We start from the raw sequence: 14,006 nt of genomic DNA on the forward strand, positions 1-14,006 counted from the left end.
TCTTTTAAAATTTCCTTTTAGGCCAGGCACGGTGGCTCACGCCTGTAATCCCAGCACTTTGGGAGGCCGAGGAGGGTGGATCATGAGGTCAGGAGATCGAGATCATTCTGGCTAACACAGTGAAACCCCATCTCTACTAAAAATACAAAAAATTAGCTGGGCGTGGTGGCACACGCCTGTAGTCCAAGCTACTCTGAGGCTGAGGCAGGAGAAAGGTGTGAACCCAGGAGGTGGAGCTTGCAGTGAGCCGAGATCACACCACTGCACTCCAGCCCAGGTGACAGAGCGAGACTCTGTCTCAAAAAAAAAAAAAATTCTTTTAAATCTGAGCTCTAATTATTAGCATTTTGTATACCCTTTGACAAAAGAATTCCACTTCTACAGAATCACCATGAATGTGCACAAAGATTTGATCCACCAGCAACCCAGGCATGAGGGGTCTGTTCTCCAGGGCACCAGCAGGAACAGGTGTAGCTGCAGGGCAAGGATGTTACTGGAAGCAGTTTAGACAAACCCAGAAAAGGTCCCTCACTATCATAGCAGTGTTCTTTGGGGGAGAAGGTAGAAATGAGGAATGAAGGGTATATTTTTGCTTTTACTTTATATACTTAAAAAAAATAAAAAAGCCAGGGCCAGGTGCAGTGGCTCATGCCTGTAATCCCAGCACATTGGGAGGCCAAGGTGGGAGGCTTGCTTGAGCTCAGGAGCTGAAGACCAGCCTGGGAAACATAGTGAGACTCTGTCACTACAAAAAATTTTTAAAAATTAGGTAGGCATGGTGCATGGTGGTGCACACCTGTAGTCCAGGTACTTGCAGGCTGAGGCCAAAGGATTGTCTGAGCCCAGGAGGTTAAGGCTTCCATGAGCTGTGATTATGCCACTGCACTACAGCCTGGGTGGCAGAGTAGCTCTTGTCTCAAAACAAAAATAATAATAATAAATAAATATAAATAAATAAAACAAAAAACAACAACAAAACAAAAAAAACAATGATTTTGCAGAAATTCTTATCTTAGTTTTTCCATTTCTGATGTTTCCATATTTTCTATAGGGAGCATATGTTGCTTTTGTAATCCCTGAAATGTAAGATAGTGGTATGGACTAAATTGTGTTCATCAAGAAGTTCTAGCTTCATAGGTATTTGTAGGTAAAGTCTTTTTTTTTTTTTTTTTTTTTTGAGACGGAGTCTCGCTCTGTCACCCAGGCTGGAGTGCTGAGTGCTGTGGCCAGATTTCAGCTCACTGCAAGCTCCGCCTCCCAGGTTCACGCCATTCTCCTGCCTCAGCCTCCCGGGTAGCTGGGACTACAGGCGCCGCCACGTTGCCTGGCTAGTTTTTTGTAGTTTTTACGCCCGGCCAGGTAAAGTCTTTAAAGAGGTAATTAAGTTAAAATGAGGTCCTCAGGGTGGGCCCTAATCCAGTAGGACTGCTGTACTTATAAGAAGAGAAGATTAGGTAGGGCCAGGTGCGGTGGCTCATGCCTGTAATCCCAGCACTTTGTGAGGCTGAGGCGGGCAGATCACTTGAGGTCAGGAGTTGAGACCAGACTGACCAACCTGGTGAAATCCTGTCTCTACTATACAAAATTAGCCAGGTGTAGTGGCGCATGGCTGTAATCCCAGCTACTTGGGAGGCTAAGGCAGGAGAACCGCTTAAACCTGGGAGGCAGAGGTTGCAGTGTGCTGAGATTGTGCCATTGCACTCCAGCCTAAGCAAAAAGAGCAAAACTGTGCCTCAAAAAAATAAAAAGAAGAGAAGATTAGGACACAGACATGCAAGAGGGAAAAGTGCGAGAACATAGGGAGAAAATGGCCATCTGCAAGCCAAAGAGAGAGACCTCAGAATAAATCAGCCCTGCAGAAACCTTGATTGGGAACTTCTGGACTCTAGAATTGTAAGAAGCTAAATGTCTATGGTTTAAGCCACCCACTCTGTGGTACTTTGTTATGGCAGCCTACCAGATTTGTTTGCAAATTACATTGCAAACAAATGCAATGGTCAGGAGTTTGAGACCAGCCTGGCCAATATGGTGAAACGCCTGCCTCGGCCTCCCAAACTGCTTAGGATTACAGGTGTGAGCCACTGCACCTGGCTATCGATCACTTTTTTGTGCGTGGCTAGAATTTGAGCCTTAGCCTGTGGTTCAGGGACCAAGCAGAGGATCCCACAAAGCAAAGAGTGAGGTGTCTCTCCTGCAAGCTGCCACCACCGCAGTCACACCAACAGGCTCAGAAAGCCCTAAGAGCAGTTCTCAGTGAGGAGTGGTGCCGAGTGGAAAGCGTACATCCCCTGTTGGTGGCAGTGGGGAAGAGAAAGTCCAGAGTCAGGGAAGTGGTGGCTCTTGGCCAGAAGAATATTCCAAAGAGCAGACGGCAGAACGTTCCATGTGGTGGCCTCTCGGGGCCCACCATATACCCAGGTGTTGTTCTGACCCTGCGGTGGGTTTCAGACCCCTTTGGAAATCCAATGAAAATAAGGAACCACTCCCTAGAAAGACACACACACACACACACTCACATAGATTTTGCACACTAATTCAGGGAGTTTGTGTCTTCCTTGAGCCAACATTCAGGCACCCTAATTTCAAACCTCTGCTCTAGTGAGAACTGTAAAAAAGTAGTTTATGGAACTGTTCGACCTGGCTTCTGCCAGTGCAAAAACTGTTCACTGAGCAGGAAACAAGACGGGACTGAAAGGTAAACAGTCAGATGTAAACAAAGAGAAAGCCAGGAACTTTTACACAAACATTCCCGCAAAGTAGGAGGCTGCAGGCTCCACGTGGCTCTGAACACAGCTTTCCTGATAGCAGAGACTGAATGAGGCACAGAACATCTATTTTGCATAATGTGCTCATTGCAGAGGCAGTCAATAGAACCTGTGGCCCCAGAAATGTTTCCCCTTGAGCTGAAGCTTCTCAGAGAACGGAAAGATAGGTGGAACCACGTTCCAGTGGAGATGAAACTGGCCAATAAGAAAATGAAATTGCGAACATGTATGAGTAAGCCCCAGGGTTTTGTGTGGCCATCTTCAGGGACTCTTGTGTGCAGTGACGACATGGTAGGCTTGGGAAGCTCTCTGGGCTCACTCCTACACTCTCTGAACACCAGACTGTAAGTAGTAGAGAAGTAAGAGCTCTTGCCTATATATTGGATTATTGCTTTCTTTTTCTTTTCTTTTTTTTTTTTTCTGAGATGGAGTCTTGCTCTGTCGCCAGGCTGGAGTGCAGTGGCGCAATCTTGGCTCACTGCAACCTCTGCCTCCCGGGTTCATGCCGTTCTCCTGCCTCAGCCTCTGGAGTAGCTGGGACTACAGGCATGTACCACCACACCTGGCTAATTTTTGTATTTTTAGTAGAGACAGGGTTTCATCATGTTGGTCAGGCTGGTCTCGATCTCCTGACCTCGTGATCCACCTGCCTCAGCCTCCCAAAGTGCTGGGACCACAGGCGTGAGCTGCTGGGTTTTTGTTGTTGTTGTTGTTGTTGTTGTTTTTTGAGACAGAGTCTCGTTGTGTGGCCCAGACTGGAGTGCAGTGGTGCAATCTTGGCTCACTGCAATCTCTGCCTCCCTGATTCAAGTGATTCTCCTGCCTTCGCTTCCCAAGTAGCTGGGATTACAGGCATGTGCCAGCACACCAGCTATTTTTTTTTTTTTTTTTTTTGTATTTTTAGTAGAGACAGGGTTTCACCATGTTGGTCAGGCTGGTCTTGAACTCCTGACCTCAGGCAATCCACCTGCCTCGGCCTCCCAAAGTACTGGGATTACAGACATGAGCCACCGTGCCCAGTCTTACTTCGGATTATTGGAAAAAATAATTTACAAGAATGTGGCCCAGTTACAGTGGCCCGTAATCATGCCTATAATCCCAGAACCTTGGAGGCTGAGGCGGGAGGATTGCTTGAGCCCAGGAGTTTGAGATCAGACTGGGCAAGAAAAAAAAAAAAAAAAAGGAATGTTCATTGTAGGCCTATTTATACCAGTGAAAAATTGCTCCAAATAGCAGATGGCTTAAATAAATTATGGCAGACTGTTTGTGTGTGGGTTTTTGTTTGTTTGTTGTGAGGCAGGTTCTTGCCCAGACTGGAGCACAGTGGCGCAACCATGGCTCACTGCAGCCTTGAACTCCTGGCATCAAGTGATCCTCCTGCCTCAGCTTCTGGGGTAGCTAGGACTATGGATGTGTACCACCGCATGATGTGAGCCATCATGCCTAGTCAGTGCATTATTTGATAGACTTAACCATCTAAAATGATGGTGCAGAACATCATGCAGACAGACATCTTCTTCCCTCCCCTGGTCTCAAGCCACAGGGTCATTTTTTCTTTGATCTTTTCAAAGTCACCCTTCTTAAGCATGAGATGTGGGTGACCACGTCCAGCTTCTCCCTCCCCGGTGCTTTATTTATTTTTTTAGAGACAGAATCTTGCTCTGTCATGCAGGCTAGAGTGCAGTGTGTGATCATGGCTCACTGCAGCTCAAGAGATCTTCCTGCCTTGGCCTCCTAAAGCATTGGGGTTACAGGCATGAGACACTGTGCCTGGCATCCCTGAAGATATGAGGTGATGTGGTTGCTGTCTCCCAAGTTTTCACTCCATATAAGTTCAAATCCAATCTGTGGCACCTACTGGGCAAGATCCTTTAGTTTCTCTTACCTTCAGTTTCTCCTCTGTGAAACAGCATAACAAGCAGCTTTTTTTTTTTTTTTTTTTCCCTGAGACAGAGTCTCACTCTGTTGCCCAGCCTGGAGTGCAGTGGTGTGATCTCGGTTCACTGCAATCTCTGCCTCCTGGGTTCAAGCAATTCTCCTGTCTGAACCTCCTGAGTAGATGGGATTACAGGCTTGTGCCACCATGCCAGGCTAATTTTTGTATTTTTAGTAGAGATGGGGTTTCACCATGTTGGCCAGGTTGGTCTTGAACTCCTGACCTCAAGTGGTCTGCCTGCCTCGGCCTCCCAAAGTGCCGGGATTACAGGTGTGAGCCACTGCGCCCAGCTGCAAGTAGCTTTTTGATGACCTCCTATGGGAGATGAGATTTGTGAAGCTGACAGCATAGCACAGTTGTTAGGACACCAGACTGTGGACCCTCAGTTGGCTGACGTTGGTGGCTCAGATTCCAGCTCGGCCATTTTCTTTCTGGGTGGCAATGGGCAAAGTGCTGAAGCACTTTCTGTGTAAATTTTCTCATTTATAAAATGAGGATAACAAAAGCATAGTTGTGAGGACTAACACATCTGAAGCATTTAGCCGCATCTGATAGGGTAGTCATCAGCCACAGTACCTACTGAGCACTTGAAATGTGGCTTGTCTCTCCCAGCTACTCAGGAGGCTGAGGCAAGAATTGCTTGAACCTAGGAGGCAGAGGTTGCAGTGAGCTGAGAAGATCGTGACAGTGCGAGACTCCATCTAAAAAAAAAAAAGAAAGAAAGAAAGAAAGAAAGAAAGAAAGAAAGAAAGAAAGAAAGAAAGAAAGAAAGAAAGAAAGAAATGTGGTTTGTCTAAACTGAGATGTGCCCTGCATGGTGCTCACGCCTGTAATCCCAACACTTTGGGAGGCTGAGTGGGGAGGCCAGGCACAGTGGGTCACACCTTTAATCCCAACACTTTGAGAAACTGAGGCGGAAGGATCGCTTGAGCCCAGGAGTTTGCGACCAGCCTGGGCAACATGGTGAGACCCTGTCTCTAAAAAAAAAAAAAAATTAAAAATTAGCCTGGTGTGGTGGCATGTGCCTGTAGTCCCAGCTACTCCAGAGGCTGAGGCAGGAGGATCGCTTGAGTTTGGAAGGTCAAAGCTGCAGTGAACCATGATTGTGCCACTGCACTCCAGCCAGGGTGACAGAGCGAGACCCTGTCTCAAAAGAAACAAAACAAACAAAAAAACCCTGAAATGTGATGTATGCATAAATTCACATTGGATTTTGAAGACTTCATACAAAAAAGGCCAAGTGCAGCAGCTCATATCTGTAATTCCAGCACTTTGGGAGGCTGAGGTGGGTGGATTGTTTGAGCCCAGGAGTTTGAGACCAACCTGGGCAACATCGTGAAACCCCATCTTTACAAAAAAATACAAAACATTATCAGGGCGTGGTGGTATGTGCCTATAGTCCCAACTACTCAGGAGGCTGAGGTGGAAGGATCACCTGAGCCCAGGGGAGGTCAAGGCTGTAGTGAGTTGTGATCATGCCACCGCACTCCAGCCTAGGCAACAGAGTGAGACCCTGTCTCAAAAAAAAAAAAAAAAAAAAAGTAAAATAACTCACTAATTGTTGATTATATTGGGTTAAATAGAATATATTATTTGTTTTCTTGTTTTTGAGATGAAGTCTCACTCTGTTGCCCAGACTGGAGCATGGTGGCACCATCTTGGCTCACTGCAACATCTGCCTCCCGAGTTCAAGTGGTTCTTCTGCCTCAGCCTCCTGAGTAGCTGGGATTACAGGCGCGTGCCATCATGCCTGGCTAATTTTTGTATTTTTAGTAGAGACAGGGTTTCCCCATATTGGCCAGGCTGGTCTTGAACTTCTGACCTCAAGTGATCTGCCTGCCTCAGCCTCCCAAACTGCTGGGAGGACAAGAGTGAGCCACCACACCTAGTCTAAATAGAATATATTATTACAAATAATTTCACCCGTGGGTTTTTTGTTTTCCTTTTAAAATGCAGCTACCAGAGTTTTTAAAACAATGATCTTTTCTGCCATGGTGCAAAGTAAATTAATAAATTAAAAAACAACTACTAAGCCAGGCACAGTGGCTTATGCCTGCAATCTCAGCAGTTTGGGAGGCTAAGGCAGGCGGATCACCCAAGGTCAGGAGTTCGAGACCAGCCTGACCAACATGGTGAAACGCTGTCTCTACTAAAAATACAAAAATTAGCTAGGTGTGGTGGTGTGTGCCTGTAATCTCAGCTACTCCTGAGGCTGAGGCAGGAGAATTGCTTGAACCCGGGACACGGAGGTTGTAGTGAGCCAAGATCTTACCACTGCGCTGCAGCCTAGATAACAGAGCGAGACTCCATCTCAAAAACAAAACAAAACAAAACAAAAGGCCGGACACGGTGGCTCACACCTGTAATCCTAGCACTTTGGGAGGCCGAGGCATGCGGATCACCTGAGGTCGGGAGTTCGAGACCAGCCTGACCAACATGGAGAAACCCCATCTCTACTAAAATACAAAATTAGCCGGGCGTGGTGGCGAATGCCTGTAATCCCAGCTACTCAGGAGGTTCAGGCAGAAGAATTGCTTGAACCCAGGAGGCACAGATTGCAGTGAACCAAGATCACACCACTGCACTCCAGGCTGGGTGACAGAGTGAGACTCTGTCTCAGAAAAAAAAAAAAAAGCTGCTGAGGCAAGGGAATCACTTGAACCCGGGAAGCAGAGGCTGCAGTGAGCCAAAATCACGCTATTGCACTCCAGCCTGGGCAACTAGAGTGAAACTCCATCTCAAAAAAAACCTAAAACCAAACAACAACAACAAAACTACCTAGGTAGCTTGCATTGTGTTTATTGGGCAGCAGCTGCTTAGAACAAGCCTGGTGTGGAGTAAGTCAGTGTAATTGAAAGCTGCTGTCAGGGTTCAGTGCCTGACATATGGTAAGTGCTTATTGAACAGCAGTTTTTTGGTTTTTGTTTTGTTTTGAAATGGAGTCTAGTTCTGTCACCCAGGCTGGAGAGCGGTGGTACGATCTCAGCTCACTGCAACCTCCGCCTCCCAGGTTCAAGAGATTCTCATGCCTCAGCCTCCTGAGTAGCTGGGATTACAGGTGCGCCCCACCATGCCTGGCTAATTTTTTTGTATTTTTAGTAGAGACCGGATTTCACCATGTTGGCCAGGCTGGTCTCAAACTACTGAGCTCTGGCAATCTGCCTGCCTCAAACTCCCAAAGTGCTAGGATTATGAGCGTGAGTCACCATAGCCTGGCCTGTTTTTTTCTTTTTTTTGTGACAGGGTCTCACTTTGTCATCCAGGCTGAATGAGTGTAGTGGTGTGATATCAGCTCACTGCAGCCTAGATGTCCTGGGCTCACACAGTCCTCTCACCTCAGCCTTCTGAATGGCTCTGACTATAGGCATACACCACCATGCCCTGCTAATTAAAAAAAAATTTTTTTTTAGAGACACGGTCTTGCTATGTTGCCCCAGCTGGTCGCGAACTCTTGGGTGCAAGCGATCCTCCTGCCTCAGCTACCCAAAGTGTTGGGATTACAGGTGAGAGCCACTATGCCTGGCATTGAATGGCAGTTTTGAAGACTTTTCTCTATCCCCTCTCTTGCCTCTCTGCCTTGGCAATCTAACCTGGAAAGCATTGTCTGTTTCCTTCCCAGCTTGTTCTATTCACTGGCAGTGAGAGCCCTGTCTTTCCTTTTATCCTCCCAACTCCCAGTGCCTCTCCAGGGGTGCCCAGCCCCCCCAGTGAATTTCCATGCTGGTGGGACTTTCTGAGTGTCCCGTTTCCCATCACCTCCCCTCTCCCACCAGCTCTGGGCCCAAGCACCTCTGTGTTCCCCCGGAGTCCACCCACCAGGGGTGTGGTGATCACTCTTGCCATTGTCACTCTCGGGTTTTCTCCTTAGGCCCTGCACTTCTGAGGCTTGATCTGTGATGCTGGGAGAGATGGGACGCTGCCAGAAGGGGCTACTGGCAGGCTGCCAAGAGGCTGCCCACAGAGGCCTTTGCCCTGACAAATTCACCCCTGGGGCCCTGAGTCTGCCCTCAGCCTGGCAGCTGGTAGAGAGGAGATCCAGGTCCCAGCTGTGGACTCAGACGAATCAATTGCTCGAGAGGCCAATATATACACCAGATGGTAAGTTTTCCATGCATTTAGCAGGGTGAGACCGGTTTTTGTTTAGGAAAATATCTTGATCAGCCACTTTTGTTGAGGAAGGGGAGGTGCTAAGGACATAGTTGAAGGGAGATGTTTAAACACAGGAGGAATCAAACGGCTTTACAGAGAACGTTAACCGGAACTTGGGGGTGAGAGACCCCAAAAGGGAAGAAGGGATGGAAGGATGGTCACAGAAATGAAGGAGGGAGGACGGGGGCAGAAAACAAAATGGCAAGGTCAGAGCCTGGGGGGTATGTGTCCAGTGAGGATTTCACAGTGGCAGGGACACCAAACGGCTTTTTTTTTTTTTTTTTTTGAGACTCTTGTTGCCCAGGCTGGAGTGCAATGGCGTGATCTCGGCTCACTGCAACCTCCGCTTCTGGGTTCAAGTGATTCTCCTACCTCAGCCCCCCTGAGTAGCTGGGACTACAGGCACACGCCACCATGCCTGGCTAATCTATTTTTAGTAGAGACGGGGTTTCACCATGTTGGCCAGGCTGGTCTCAAACTCTTGTCCTTGTGTTCCGCCTGCCTCAGCCTCCCAAAGTGCTGGGATTACAGGCGTGAGCCACTATACCCGGACTCAAAGGACTTTTATGAACAGGATCTATGCTATTCTTTTTGAAATGGTTTGTTTTCCTACTAAGTACATCCCTCTATTGCCCAAGCCTTCAGTAAAAGCTGTATCTCATGTGACAAGAAAGCATAGAAAGGCCGGGCATGGTGGCTCACATCTGTAATCCCAGCACTTTCACTTTGGGAGGCTGAGGTGGGCGGATCACCTGAGGTCAGGAGTTTGAGACCAGCCTGGCCAACATGGTGAAACCCCATCTCCATTAAAAATACAAAAAAGCCAGGCGCGGTGGCTCATGCCTGTAATCCCAGCACTTTGGGAGGCTGAGGTGGGTGGACCAGGAGGTCAAAAGTTCGAGACCAGCCCGACCAACATGGTGAAATCCTGTCTCTACTAGAAATACAAAAATTAGCTGGGTATGGTGGCGGGTGCCTGTAGTCCCAGCTACTGGGGAGGCTGAGGCAGGAGAATTGCTTGAACCTGGGAGGTGGAGGTTATAGTGAGCTGAGATCACTTCACTGCACTCCAGCCTGGGTGACAGAACAAGACTCTGTCTCATTAAAAAAAAAAAAAAAAGAAAGAAAGAAAAAGAAAAGGAAAGAAAAAAAAAAAGAAAGCATAGAAAGAGGGCTTTTTTTTTTTTTCCTAGGCTGGGCACAGAGCAGAGAGACGTCACCAGGAAGTGACAGGCAGGGACTCAGGAGGTCAACACTGCAGGCCAGGGGCCAGAGGGACTGGAAAGCCCTCTAGAACCCTGGAAGCAGTGGGGAGGATGTCAGGGGCCCGACTGCCATGGGATAGGAGTAGGAGGAGATTCAATTTAGAGCTCAAAGGCTAAGGCCACCCAAGCTGTGCAACTGGGCCCAGCCCGGGCAGCTGTCATGCTCTGGCACTTTGTCCCTACCTGATCTTACCTCATGGCCAGACCAGCGTAAAAAACAGGCCTGCGAGGAGGGCCTGGCACGACTGTGTCTTGCCAAGGAGTAATCTGGGGCTGCACATAAGGATTGGCCCTGGCTGTGGTGTGGGGGCTCCGCCTACTGCTCCTCCCCAGGTAGACACTGCCACCTTCTGGCTCTTCCTCAACTGGCTGCCGGCACCCACCTCCTCCACACCTCCTTCAAGACAGGCTTTCTCTCGACCAAGAAACAGAATTGTGGAGGTTTCCTTTACCTGCTTACAATCCTGTCTTTGTGGGCTCCCATAAGGTCACTTGAATTAGAGTCTAGGTGATCCCAACCTTTAAAAATAACTTTAAAAAATGATCTTTTGAGAGTACCTCTTAAGTGTTCTCATCTTTTTAAAAAAAAGGGTAACAAGGGTAACTATGGGAGGTGATGAATGTGTTAATTAATTTGATTGTGATAATCATTTCACATGTCCATATACCAAATCATCACGTTGTATGCTTTTAATATATATAATTTTACTTGTCAATTGTATCTCAACAAAGCAGAAAAATCCACCCCAGGCTTTTGGTCTCCTCCCACTGATGGCTTCCCACAACTGTCACTGCCTCATTTTTCAGTTGATTAGGAGCAGGGCCCCACTGTGGGGTGTCACTGTCACTGGTATGAAGGCATTTGAGGCTACAGACACTGTTCCTGGTCGTTCCCCCTTGGTTTTTGTTGGCTTGTTTGCTGGTTGGTGGGGTGTTTTTCTTTTTCTTTTTTTTTTTTTTTTTTTTTGAGACAGAGTCTTGCTCTGTCGCCCACGGCTGAAGTGCAGTGGCCAGATCTCGGCTCACTGCAAGCTCCGCCTCCCAGGTTTAGCATTCTCCTGCTCAGCCCTCCATGTAAGCTGGGTGACTGACAGGCGCCCGCCCGGCTAGTTTTTTTGTATTTTTTAGTAGAGACGGGGTTTCACAGTGTTAGCCAGGATGGTCTCGATCTCCTGACCTCGTGATCCGCCCGTCTCGGCCTCTCCAAAGTGCTGGGATTACAGGGACTTGAGCACCGCGCCTGGCCGTCTTTTTTTTTTTTTTTTTTTTTTTTTTGGAGATGAGTCTGCTCTGTCCACCCAAGCTGGAGTGGCAATGGGTGTGATCTCGCTCACTTGCCAACCTCTGCCTCCTGGTCAAACGATCTCCTCCTGAGTAGCTGGGATTATAGGCACCCACCACCATACCCGGCTAATTTTTGTATTTTTAGTAGAGACTGAGTTTCACCGTGTCGGCCAGACTGGTCTCAAACTCTTGACCTCGTGATCTGCCCACCTCGGCCTCCCAAAGTGCTGGGATTACAGGTGTGTGCCACCGCACCCGGCAGGTGGGGTGTTTTTTGCTGGGACTCCCCGGGCCTCTCCACTACTGTGCTCTGCTGCAGGCAGGTTTACTGGGATTCCTGTAACCAGTTTCTTGAGTTTATCAAGGGGTTTGTCTCCCTCCACAGCAACAGTTTGTTAATTTTCTCTCTCTCCTTACCTGAATGCAGGGAAATGCCTTCCTGCCTTTCCTCCTGAGAACCACTCTAGCTTGGCCAAAAGTCCTTTGTTTTGGTCTTTCCAAGTCAGTGCTGAAACCCAAGCTTTCTCTACCAAAGGGAGTCCCAGCTCTTCACCTCCCAAATCGTCCCATTCCCAAGTCCCAAACAGGGAAGAGAGCTTGGTCGACTATGGAGCTTGGAGTCTTGCCTTAGTCCCCAAGGACCAGGCCCTTGTCCAGGGAAGCCCTTGGTCCTTGTGGAATCTGCAGGGGTGGGGGTGGGGCAGCTGCTGAAGAGACCTCCGGGTGACGTTCCCCGAGACAGTGGAAACTCACATGGCCCAGCTGTTCATCCTCCATGGGCTCCACTTCCCACCCATCCCTGGCTTGCAGATCCTCTTACCATGGCATGTTTCCTTCCCTCCCCTCCTCAGAGTTGGCTGACTCATTGGCACTTCCTACAATCCAGTTCCTTCATCCCCCCGCCGCCCCTGCCACAAGCTTCCTGTTGGAGTCTGGAGGACCTCAAAGATTTCCAAAGAGGCCAGCCCTTGGGAGGCCGAGGACTTCACAGCCCGAGGGGAGAGCAAGTCGTCCAGCCGCTGAGACCCACTCAGACCACGAACAGGGCAGGTGCTCAGAGGGCTCGCCCTCTCGTCCACCCCAAACTGGCTGTTGGACATTCTAGTGTTGACCCAGAGAAAGAAGCTGAGGCAAAATCAATATATAGGGTTAATTTGGGCCAAGAGTGAGGACAGCCATTGGGGACACACTTCAAGTTGCCTTGGGGTATGCTCTGTGTTCGGCTTTTGTTACAAGCAGGCCTTTAAAGGCAAAAGGGGACAAGGAGTGGGTGATTCAACAATGTTCTTATTAGTTTGCAGCAATAACATTGGCTTGTGATTGGCTAGGCATTATTGAGCTATGGGGTATGAGTTACGGTGTCTGGAATATGGCGTTTTATGGCTACATGGTATCAGTCTAGAGCCCACATAGCAAGTGGCTTCAAGAGGTAATTATTTAGCTTGGTGGTCGGGGGTGGGGTGAGATGTGACTGACTGCTGTCATTTGCTGTTGCATTTCTTTTTTAAGACAGAGTCTCACTCTGTTGCCCAGGCTGGAGTGCAGTGGTGCAATCTTGGCTCAAGCGATTCTTCTGCCTCAGCCTCCTGAGTAGTTGGGATTACAGGTGTGTGCACCACTACACCCAGCTAATTTTTTTTTTGAGACTGAGTCTTGCTCTGTCACCCAAACTGGAGTGCAGTGGTACGATCTCGGCTCACTGCAACCTCTGCCTCGTGGGTTCAAGTGATTCTCCTGCCTCAGCCTCCTGAGTAGCTGGGATTACACATGCACACCACCATGCATGGCTAATTTTTTGTATTTTTACTAGAGATGGGGTTTCGCCATGTTGGTCAGGCTGGTCTTGAACTCCTGACCTTGTGATCTGCCCACCTGGGCCTCCCAAAATGCTGGGATTACAGGTGTGAGCCACTGCACCCAACCCGCTGTCACATTTCAATGCCTCTCTGGGCCTGATAACGAAAGGGGGACTTGCATTCTTCTTTTTTTTTTTCAGATGGAGTCTCATTCTGTCACCCAGGCTGGAGTGCAATAGTGTGATCTCGGCTCACTGCAACCTCTGCCTCCTGGGTTCAAGCCATTCTTCTGCCTCAGCCTCCCGAGTAGCTGGAATTACAGGCACCTGCCACCATGCCCAGCTAATTTTGTGTATTTTTAGTAGAGACGGGGTTTCACTATGTTGGCCAGGCTGGTCTCAAACTCCTGACCTTGTGATCCACCCGCCTCGGCCTCCCAAAGTGCTGGGATTACAGGCGTGAACCATCGTGCCCAGCCTGGGACTTGCATTCTTCAGATAAAGTTTTTTATTGTTGTTGTTTTGTTTTTGAGATGGGATCTCACTCTGCTGCCCAAGCTGGAGTGCAGTGGCACGATCTCGACTCACTGCAGTCTCAAACTCCTGGGCTCAAGTGATCCTCCTACCTCAGTCTTCTGAGTAGCTAGGACTACTGGTGTGCACTATGCCAGTTAATTTTTTATTTATTGTAGAGATGGGGTCTTGTTATGTTGTCTAAGCTGGTCTCAAACCCCTAGGCTCAAGTGATTCTCCTGCCTCAGCCTCCCAAGGTTTTGGGACTACAGGCGTGAGTCACCACACCTAGCCAACAC

The 14,006-nt window shown here is 48.5% G+C and overlaps 1 long non-coding RNA gene across 1 annotated transcript; it reads left to right on the plus strand.

Moving 5' to 3' along the window:
• Nucleotides 1–8,160: 8,160 nt before the first annotated feature.
• Nucleotides 8,161–12,953, plus strand: LOC108521398 (uncharacterized). Its single transcript, XR_001883178.1, has 3 exons — nt 8,161–8,204; nt 8,570–8,799; nt 12,251–12,953. It is a non-coding gene; the product is annotated as an uncharacterized LOC108521398 (long non-coding RNA).
• Nucleotides 12,954–14,006: the final 1,053 nt, after the last annotated feature.

This window comes from Rhinopithecus bieti, unplaced genomic scaffold, assembly GCF_001698545.2.
Source record: "Rhinopithecus bieti isolate Rb0 unplaced genomic scaffold, ASM169854v2 scaffold_57534, whole genome shotgun sequence".
NCBI classification, from domain to species: Eukaryota; Metazoa; Chordata; class Mammalia; order Primates; family Cercopithecidae; genus Rhinopithecus; species Rhinopithecus bieti.